Genomic DNA, 11379 nt, shown 5'->3' with positions numbered 1-11379 from the left:
AGGTTGCAGAAACTTGGCTGACGATATATAGAACTTTAGTTCTGGCTGTGAGTCATGATCTGATAATCAGTGGTACATCTACATCTACATCTACATTTGTACTCCGCAAGCCGCCCAACGGTGTGTGGCGGAGGGCACTTAACGTGCCACTGTCATTACCTCCCTTTTCTGTTCCAGTCACGTATGGTTCGCGGGAATAACTACTGCCGGAAAGCCTCCGTGCGCTCTCGAATTTCTCTAATTTTACATTCGTGATCTCCTCGGGAGGTATAAATATGGGGAAGCAATATATTCGATACCTCATCCAGGAACGCACCCCCTCAAAACCTGGACAGCAAGCTACACCGCGATGCAGAGCGCCTCTTGCAGAGTCTGCCACTTGAGTTGCTAAACATCTCCGTAACGCTATCACGCTTACCAAATAACCCTGTGACGAAACGCGCCGCTCTTCTTTGGATCTTCTCTATCTCCTCCGTCAAACCGATCTGGTACGGATCCCACAGTGGTGAGCAATACTCAAGTATAGGTCGAACGAGTGTTTTGTAAGCCGCCTCCTTTGCTGATGGACTACATTTTCTAAGGACTCTCCCAATGAATCTCAACCTGGTACCCGCCTTACCAACAATTAATTTTATATGATCATTCCACTTCAAATCGTTCCGCACGCATACTCCCTGATATTTTACAGAAGTAACTGCTACCAGTGTTTGTTCCGCTATCATATAATCATACAATAAAGGATCCTTCTTTCTATGTATTCGCAATACATTACATTTGTCTATGTTAAGGGTCAGTTGCCACTCCCTGTACCAAGTGCGTATCCGCTGCAGATCTTCCTGCATTTCGGTGCAATTTTCTAATGCTGCAACTTCTCTGTACACTACAGCATCATCTGCGAAAAGCCGCGTGGAACAACCGACACTATCTAATAGGTCAATTATACATATTGTGAAAAACAATGGTCCCATAAAACTCCGCTGTGGCACGCCAGAGGTTACTTTAACGTCTGTAGACGTCTCTCCACTGAGAACAATATGCTGTGTTCTGTTTGCTAAAAACTCTTCAATCCAGCCGGACAGCTGGTAAGGAGGCCGCTCGCGATAAGCGGGAAATCCAAGTCTGAATGCCGCTCCGTAACAGATTTTCGCTGCCGTCATTCCAACACACAGCGAACTGTGAACAGATTTAATATGGAAAGTGTATCTGCAGTACAGGTCAAAGGTAGCACAGTATGTTTTGAGAGTGTTCTTCATATCATGATGTGGATCTACTCATTCAGTGTTCCGCTTCGAAGATTATTTCAACAAACATGGTGAACAAATGACCTTCATTCCTCTACGTCATCGTATTGAGGGCTGTGATACCTCAGTCAGTGGACACTTCAGCGCTAGCACCCCAGGACGAGGGGAAAATGGGACCTAGTACAGCGAGAGCCAGAGACGCGGGCACGAGGGGCATTCTACAGCTACACAGGTGGCAGGACAGTGAATTCTCTCGGCACGCTTGAGAACGGACGTCTTGCGAATGTTCTGGCGGACAATGAGGAACGTTCTGGTAGTTCGTGGACCCCTACAGGTGCTCAGATAAAGCACAGACACGAAAACGTAAAGAATGCACACGTGAAAGCGTGTGAAACTTCTGAGTGGCAGCGCAGTGTAGAACTGCCTTGAAAAGCGAGAAACGTGTTGATAGTGAACCCCTGCAGGCTCTGGGATGGAGCGTAGACACAAAGCGCCAAGGATTCGCACAGGGAGGCTTGCGAAACTCTGGAGCTACGGAAGAAATCAGCTTGCTTGAACCAAATGTTTGCTGTACAGTAAGAAGGTTGCACATAAATCACAAAGGCCAGAAAATTCTTAGAAAAAGCACAAACGTAAGGCTGTCCAGGCCTCACGCAGAGAAGTGTAGCGTGGCTGCTTTCGCAGCGACTAAGGTTTCATGAAAACAACGGGGCAATGTACGACCAATGCTGGGAATAGCCTCGACTATGTACACTTGACGAAGAAGCCAGTTCTAGAGTCGCGCACCAGCACATGCAAGAGAGAAAATTTCGGCCCTGCACTGGGAGGCGTCGTTACGAAACGGCTATCAGTCACTGGTTGGCAAGGAGGAAAAATCGAGGAGTCTGCGAGCTAAGCAGAGTGATCAAAAGTGGGGGGACAGTGAGCGAGAAGGCGCGAAAACGAGAGAGCGTGGAGGCTCTTATACGAATCGCCTACATAGTCTGCGGACTTAGAATCTGCTCGCTACACCCGTCTGAATGGTTGTCACCTTTTGCCATATTCTTTTCGTGTTCCATGTTGAATGAAGAGATCTTACAGTCCTGTGGCTGACAATGAAGCATCTGACTGGCTAACATCTGCCCTCCGACATCGTGATAATGCTACTTCGACGACGAAACCCACGGCTACCTGACAACGCAGAGACCAGTCCAGGACTCTCCTGCACAGCCGTGGAACTCTGTTGCAGGCTGCTGACTCGCGCCGCACAGCTCCTAAGCTAAGTGCCGGACCTAACCACCGCCTGCCGCGTGAACCACCGCATGGCAAATGATTACGAGGAACGCTGAGATGATGTGTTCCACCCGCCTATACCACCACACGGCAAATGATTACGAAGAATGGCGAGATGATCTGTTCCATCCTCCTTCCTCTTAATAACAGTGTCGTGCCCATTTGTAATTTTTTGTAGAAACGGCAGTGTAATAAAGGCAAAAATGCATGTCATAACCCTAAAATTAATCTGTTTCATCCGCTTATCAGTGCATTAATCTCATAACCTCCTTATGTTTGTTTTCACTTAATTATTAATTTCAATTATTGGCTCCCAGGGTCGAGCGATCTCATTAGTAATGTGCATGTCATTTCGTGCCAGAGGCAAGATTTTTGAATTTATTACATCCTGGCCCCGAATATGGGACTATCTCATTGGTTATTTGCACGCTGTGTGATTACACAGAGGATATTGAAGGATTCACTACATTTTTGGAGCCTAACGTGGGACGATTGTATTGGTAACTTGCACGCTATGTGATATCACAGAGACTTGTGAGGGATTCACTATATGATGATATGTTCTCTACAGTCTTCCGAGATGACAACAGTCAGAAAGTGCGCAGTGCCGTGGCGAATGAGCGGTTTATTTCGTGTAATCGTCCTACACAGAATTCATAGCCACGTTCTTATATTTTTGGTCACGGCTTAAACTAAACTTAAACACGGATGTTGCGAAACAAAATGTTACGCTTCGTGAGTGCAGTGATTTTCTTGGAGTACCATAAACGGCAGTGACAATGCTTGCGCGAATAAACTGTGTTTGTCGTTGTGAAAACTGAATTATTCGCAGCTGACCGAACTACGCAAAGTAGTACACTTTGCAGTTACTATTTCTTGTGCAACCTGATGAGCTATCGCACGGGGAAAAACATTAACTGTCGCCGTGGAGACTTGCTGACTGATCGTAACGTGTGGCACTGTTTTCGCCAGAACTGTAAATTCGCGATCGTGATTGCTAAAAGTGTGCGGACTGTAATAACGTGATCGTCGAGTGGAATTGAGCACTATACCGTTTTAAAACTGTGTGCGGTACGTTAGAAACATAAATGTGTGTGTATGGAACATTCTAATCGCTCAAATACGAAACTGGGTCTACAAAACAAAAATTATGTCCGACCATCGTCTGAAAACAGAAACGAAAATGAGGATAATTTTTTTGCGTGGTGGATCCTATACTAATCAAAAGGATGCATCCATAGCAGCTTCTTGACTAATGGAGTCGTAATAATTAAACCGTCAGTACTAACAAACTGCCACTGACTTCACGACACGTCGTCTACAAACAAATAAGCTGCAACATCACGCGTTCTCGCGCTATGAAGACTCCAAGCATTTAAAACTGTTTCAATTATAATTTCTTTTTCTTCTTTAAGTAACTTTTCTCGGTATTTACTTTCCTCAAAAAACAAAGGTAGTTTCTGTAAAGCGTGTCCGTAAATCAGTATTGTCATTGTTGAGCACACCGTTAACATTACTTATTACTATTTATTTTCACTGTTTTATTGGTATGTTTTGTTGTATTTGTTTCTGCATGTGTTGAAAGTATTCTTTAGGAATGTGTATTTTCATGTGTTTTGCTTATGGTATGTTCCAGTCCGCTTAAGTTGTGGTGTCCGCAATAGCTATTAGAACGGGGGCACGGACCAATAATAGCAAAACTACTTGCTCGCTATTAGTACAAAGAAGACTGCCAGCGGTAAGTGCGATTTTGACAGCTGGCAACTACGTAAACTGTGTTTCCATTCAATAAGATGTCGAATTACGGCATTCTCATTACCAAATACGTGTTTATTCAGCTGTTTCAGTTATACCTAAACAAAATTATAATCGTTCCCTTAATTACTCACGAATTCATTTTATATGTTCTTTTGATGTTTGTTGCCAAACTCTGATGTGGTTAAACTTCTTAAGTTTGGTAAGTATAATGGGTCTTTCATTGGGTTTGTTGTTGTTGTCGTGGTCTTCAGTCCTGAGACTAGTTTGATGCAGTTCTCAATGCTACTCTATCCTGTGCAAGCTACATCATCTCCCAGTACTTACTGCAACCTACATCCTTCTGAATCTGCTTAGTGTAATCATCTCTTGGTCTCCCTCTACGATTTTTACTCTCCACGCTGCCCTCCAATGCTAAATTTGTGATCCCTTGATGCCTCAGAATATGTCTTACCAACCGGTCCCTTCTTCTTGTCAAGTTGTGCCTCAAACTCCTCTTCTCCCCAATTCTATTCAATACCTCCTCATTAGTTATGTGATCTACCCATCTAATCCTCAGCATTCTTCTGTAGCACCACATTTCGAAAGCTTCTATTCTCTTCTTGTACAAACTATTTATCGCCCATGTTTCACTTCCATACATGGCTACACTCCATACAAATACTTTCAGAAACGACTTCCTGACACTTCAATCTATACTCGATGTTAACAAATTTCTCTTCTTCAGAAACGATTTCCTTGCAACTGCCAGTCTACATTTTATATCCTCTCTACTTCCACCATCATCAGTTATTTTGCACCCCAAATAGCAAAACTCCTTTACTATTTTAAGTGTCTCATTTCCTAATCTAATTCCTTCAGCATCACCCGACTTAATTTTACTACATTCCATTATGCTCATTTTGCTTTTGTTGATGTTCATCATATATCCTCCTTTCAAGACACTGTCCATTCCGTTCAACTGCTCTTCCAATCCTTTGCTGTCTCTGACAGAATTACAATGTCATCGGTGAACCTCAAAGTTTGTATTTCTTCTCCATGGATTTTAATACCTACTGCGAATTTTTTTTTGTTTCCTTTACCGCTTGCTCAATATGCAGACTGAATAACATCGGGGAGAGGCTACCACCCGGTCTCACTCCCTTCCCAATCACTGCTTCCCTTTCATGCCCCTCGACTCTTATAACTGCCAACAGGCTTCTGTACAAATTGCAAATAGCCTTTCGCTCCCTGTATTTTACAACTGACACTTTTAGAATTTGAAAGAGAGTATTCCAGTCAACATTGTCAAAAGCTAGAAATATAGGTTTGCCTTTCGTTAATATTTCTTCTAAAATAAGTCGTAAGGTCAGTATTTCGTCACGTGTTCCAACATTTCTACGGAATCCAAACTGATGTTCCCCGAGGTCGGCCTCTACCAGTTTTTTCATTCGTCTGTTCAGAATTCGCGTTAGTATTTTGCATCTGCTTTCTTTGTGATTGGAATTATTATATTCTTCTTGAAGTTGAGGGTATTTCGACTGTCTCATACATTTTGCTCACCAGATGGTAGAGTTCTGTCAGGATCGGCTCTCCTAAGGCTCTCAGTAGTTCTAATGGAATGTTGTCTACTCCCGGGGCGTTATTTCGACTCAGGTCTTTCAGTGCTCTGTCAAACTCATCACGCAGTATCGTATCTCCCATTTCATCTTCACCTACACCCTCTTCCATTTCCATAAAATAGTCCTCAAGTACATCGCCCTTGTATAGACCCTCTATATACTCCTTCCACCTTTCTGCTTTCCCTTCTTTGCTTAGAAATGGGTTTTCATCGGAGCTCTTGACATTCATTGAGTTTAAATAATCAACATTCACGGCCAAAATTACGCAGAGTAGATCTCTGACAAGGGTTTTCTTCACACGCCATTAATGTAATGTTGAGAGGAGCCTCTAATTATACAAGAAATGTTCAATTCAGATTTTATTAAAGGTGCTGTATTCCCATCTTAGGTGACTTCTGCCTATTCGTTTTCCACTTTTCTTACTGAGTCGCGTGCTTTCCGGGTGACCGGACTGTTGGTGTCCACAGACACTGGCAGAATCCTTCCACAACGCCTTTTTTGGTACGTGTCTTTCACGTTGAGCAGCGGTCCGCTACGATCAGTTTGGGTTAGAATTATGGCCCAATACCTTGGAGCTAGAATTAGCCGTTGAGATTGTAAATCGTTAAAGCGCCATATTTGGTGTGCGGTTGGTCTAGTCAGATATTACAAAAGTCTCAGAAGATAAGGGAATGGCGAAAGCGTTTTATTTTGTCTCACAGGTTAACAACGAGCCAAGGGCTTTCGTTGGCTGCGGATATTTTAGGCGCACACTTTTATCAAATTGAAGAAAACTTAGTGCAAAACGACAATTTTCACTTCTCTGATAGACCAACAATTATCTATGAGCTATGATTGGTCATTGGCGTAACTAGGACACTAGGAAGTTTTTCGATTTTTGGAGACCGACTATGTCACTGCGGAGACTGGTAAGTGTGTCTCGTTCCGGTACTTGAATCCAGCTGAGACGGGATAGGGTAGTTAATGAGGCCTCAAGTGACTTCTAGGAACGTCATAATAACATCATTAATGACTGCACATTTAGTTGTTTCATTTCTTTTGCGATGCACGGATGTGTTCTTGTTGCAGTCAATCTTGTACTTCCATGCCTTGATCATTGTCGAGTCACATGCATATATTAAGTTCTGAATCATTAGGTTGGTGCGTAAGTTTGTTGCTTATTTGTTTTGCATGTTGATATGCCTGTTGCTATGTGTTTGCTTATCGATTGTCATTTTTAGTTTGCAGTTCTTTGCTGCTATATGCGTTTATGTATGGCCATTTTGTCATTTGGAGATAGTGAGTGGAGCTGTTGGCGCCAGAAAACATAGTGCCAAGAGGAGAAACATTTCTATCGTATTCTTCTGTATGAGTTCAGTAGAGGCGTGACAGCAATGGGAGCAACCAGGAATATTTTCGCCGAGTGTGGGGATAATGCCACTAGACAGCGCACGGCAAGAAACCGGTTTTCTCGTCTTAAGGGGGATCTTCTTGAAGTTAGTGAGTGTCCACGTTCAGGAAGACCTTCGGGGTTTGATGAAGATCTTTCAAACGCATTAATTCTTTTAATGGCCCACATTAGTGTACGCAAGAACTAGCAAATGTGATCAACTGTGATCATTCCACCATAGTGCGAACCGGCCGCGGTGGTCTCGCGGTTCTAGGCGCGAAGTCCGGAACCGCGTGACTGCTACGGTCGCAGGTTCGAATCCTGCCTCGGGCACGGATGTGTGTGATGTCCTTAGGTTAGTTAGGTTTAAGTAGTTCTAAGTTCTAGGGGACTGATGACCACAGCTGCTAAGTCCCATAGTGCTCAGAGCCATTTGAACCACTTTGAACCATAGTGCGACATTTCAACGCTAGGGGAAGGTTAAAAAGTAGGGCATATGGTTACCGCATACTGTAAGCGAAAATCAGAAAAATCCGCAGGTGTCGTCTCTGCTTACTCATCATCAATTGGCTCGTGAGCAACACCGACCATTCTTAGCCTGTATCGTTACTGGCGACGAGAAACGGTGTCTTTATGCTAACATAATGAAAAGAAAGGAATGGTTGAGCCAAAAAAAAGAAAAACTTCAATTCCCCGTATGAAGAACTGCGCGCATGCACAAAAGGCAATGTTATGCATCTGGTGGAACATTGACTGCGTGGTGTATTACCAATTGCTTCCCCGGGGTGTGACCACCACGGCTGACACAGTCAGTAACTGAGACGCCTAGCAGACGCAGTCCAAGAACAGCGACCATGATGTTGCCCCATGATAACTTCCGCCTGAATTCTGCTAGACTGACAAGAAACACTATGTAGGAACTGAGTTGGGAAGTCGTGCCCCACCCACCTTGTTCGCCTGACTTGGCGCCCTCAGATTTTTACCTTCTTCATTCTTTCTCGAGCAATCTTCAAGGAACTTCCTTCCCGGATGAAAAGTGCCCTCGTAACGAGGCTCTATGAGTTCTTCGCCTCAAAACCGCGTGCAGTAGCGAAATCTTAAAGTTACACGATTGTTGGCAGACTGTTGTAAATAGGAGGGAAAATATGTTATTGATGGCTAAAGTCTGTGTCATGTTTATCTGTTGTGTTTATTAAACTATCGGATAAAGGCAACGAACTTATACTCTGACCTTATATTTCTGCAACGTCGGTTAAAGGTGATATGGTCACGGTCCCTGGAGGGAACAACTCTTTTGTACTGTGCTCCACAGTATCTTTCAGGCCAGTCATGTAAGTAAGGCTCAGCTAAATTAATGCTTCATGTGTATATTACTGATTGTGCACGTAGATATTCGCTATCTACTGCGTTTGGGGAAGGATGAGGATGGAAACCGGTAATCTCGACATTCATCTTAAGTCATTCAGGAAAATCACGGGAAACCGAGATTCGATTAGCTGGGCCTGGATCTGAATCCTCACCGTACCGAATACGATCACATAAATTTTATGTGAGGAAATTTTGCAGATTTTTCTCACCTAAAAGACATATATTATTGTAAAATAAACAGTGCAGTGATTGAACCTCTTTTAATCTTTCATTACTTATTTCCCACGGCCGTCATCCATACTTATATACATGGACCACTTTTTATTTTTTACAATCCCATTGTGAAAATGAGTAATGGAGACTGCCATGTCTACGGGCAAATGGAAATGGCAGGATTATGAAACATGCTTGCATTTGCCTCTGCCCCCTTTCCCTCCAACAAACACACATTTCTGTCTTTAGTGCAAATCTTTCAATATGTTAACTACCAGCGAATTAAATGTATTATGTTGAACTTTAAAATGTGAATATCGAACTAGGTAGTGCGATGAAAATATTGTCACTTAATAAACGCAGTGCGAGAGTCGCACCAAGGAAGTGAAAACTAAGTTGGGACGTTTTGTCAAACATCTAGACGACAGAAAGGAAGAAAGATTGCGTTTTAGCTTTCTGTAAACTAGAAGGTCCTTACAGATTAAGCATGCACTGCGTTTGGGGAAGGATGAGGATGGAAACCGGTAATCTCGATATTCATCTTAAGTCATTCTGGAAAATCACGGGAAACCAAGATTCAATTAGCTGGGCCGGGATCTGAATCCTCACCATACTGAATACGATCACATAAATTTTATGTGAGGAAATTTTGCAGATTTTTCTCACCTAAAAGACATATATCGAACTCTCAGATGAAAAATTTGGCTTTAGATTTTCTCCATTCGTTACATCGGGGCTGAATACCGGCTGATACGAGAGAAGTTAAATAGCAGGCGCCCTACTGCAGTTGTTTAATACTTGTCTCGTTTCAAATCGCCAATCACTTTATATTGATGGAGCGCGGTGCTTGGTCTTGAAAATTGAATTTCGTTGTGCAATAGACTGCTAGCGATTGATAGCGCCCCGGGACCCATACATAGTGAATAGCAGCCTGGCACAGCAAAATAAACATGCCCCGAGAGCGCAAACCGCGCGGCACGTGGCTAGCCGGCCTCGCCGGTGCTGCACTGCGGCCCAGGGGGGAGGGGGTGGGGTTAGCCGTGGGGGGGGGGGGGGAGGATGGGAGTAGTCTGCTGAGCTACGGAGTTATCGGAATCCTATTGAAGGAAATTAGTCACAGATTTAGCCAGATCACCGTATTTGGTCTGCCGGGACAGAAATTGTTACATCGAATTTCTGAGTTACTAAAAGAAGTTTAACATAGAGGAATTAATAGGTTGTGAACTGTAATTCAGTGTCATTATTTCAGTTCGTTAACAGCAACAGCCGTCTCTCTCATACAAGCGGAAGTAATATGAATATACAAACCTTCGTCTGCATTCAGAGAGGTCTGCGCTGGTTGATATACGCACTACTGAAGTTTGGTCGATTGTACTGAAACAAATAAGTAATCCTTGGATATTCGTTAAATGCAGTACGGACAATTCTGTACTGTACAGGTGGTGATTGCTCGTCGCTCTCCCGACGGATCTGGTAGCAGCAGGTCTCATTCCCTGTAACATTGCGTAACCTGGGAATTGGTCACTAACACACTTGTCAGTCATGTCGCCATCAGTTTCCAAATGTGGCACTTTATGCTCGTCTACCAGTATATGGTGCACAAATTGGGAACAGATCAATCATTTAGATAAAATTTTATGAACCGTGTCCCAGCTAAACCACAGTTCGTTGGACGTCAAACGCAGGGGTAGTCGCCGACATTGTTCCACTATGTGTTCTTTGTTGTTAAGCTTGTCGACCGCCAACAATGAAGGTTGTGTACCATCAATACTTTCCAACCTTAAACAAGTTTTCACGACTTCCGTTCTCTAGCACTGACATCGGCTGCGTCTGTTTCTCTGTTTTAGGTAACAGGTAATAAGACTCGATGTTTGTGCCTTGTTACCTGTCATCAGATCTAAAGAGGAATGGACCGAAATCGGTAGTCTAGCGAAAATTTTTGTGATAATCAACTGGAATAAAGGCAAGAAACTATGTATTTCCTGCATCACTTTCTTTTATGCAACCATTTATTAATGTTATTTACATAATAATAATTTTTATTGTATTAATATTATCTACATCAACATCTACATCTACATCCATACTCCGCAAACCACCTGACGGTGTGTGGCAGAGGGTACCTTGAGTACCTCTATCGGTTCTCCCTTCTATTCCAGTCTCGTATTGTTCGTGGAAAGAAGGATTGTCGGTATGCCTCTGTGTGGGCTCTAATCTCCCTGATTTTATCCTCATGGTCTCTTAGCGAGATATATGTAGGAGGGAGCAATATACTGCCTGACTCTTCGGTGAAGGTATGTTCTCGAAACTTTCACAAAAGCCCGTACCGAGCTACTGAGCGTCTCTCCTGCAGAGTCTTCCACTGGAGTTTATCTATCATCTCCGTAACGCTTTCGCGATTACTAAATGATCCTGTACCGAAGCGCGCTGCTCTCCGTTGGATCTTCTCTATGTCCTCTATCAACCCTATCTGGTACGGATCCCACACTGCTGAGCAGTATTCAAGCAGTGGGCGAACAAGCGTACTGTAACCTACTTCCTTTGTTTTCGGATTGCATTT

Source organism: Schistocerca piceifrons, chromosome 3, assembly GCF_021461385.2.
Source record: "Schistocerca piceifrons isolate TAMUIC-IGC-003096 chromosome 3, iqSchPice1.1, whole genome shotgun sequence".
Taxonomy (NCBI): domain Eukaryota; kingdom Metazoa; phylum Arthropoda; class Insecta; order Orthoptera; family Acrididae; genus Schistocerca; species Schistocerca piceifrons.
The sequence above is the reverse complement of the archived record's forward strand: the minus strand, read 5'-3'. Positions refer to the sequence as shown.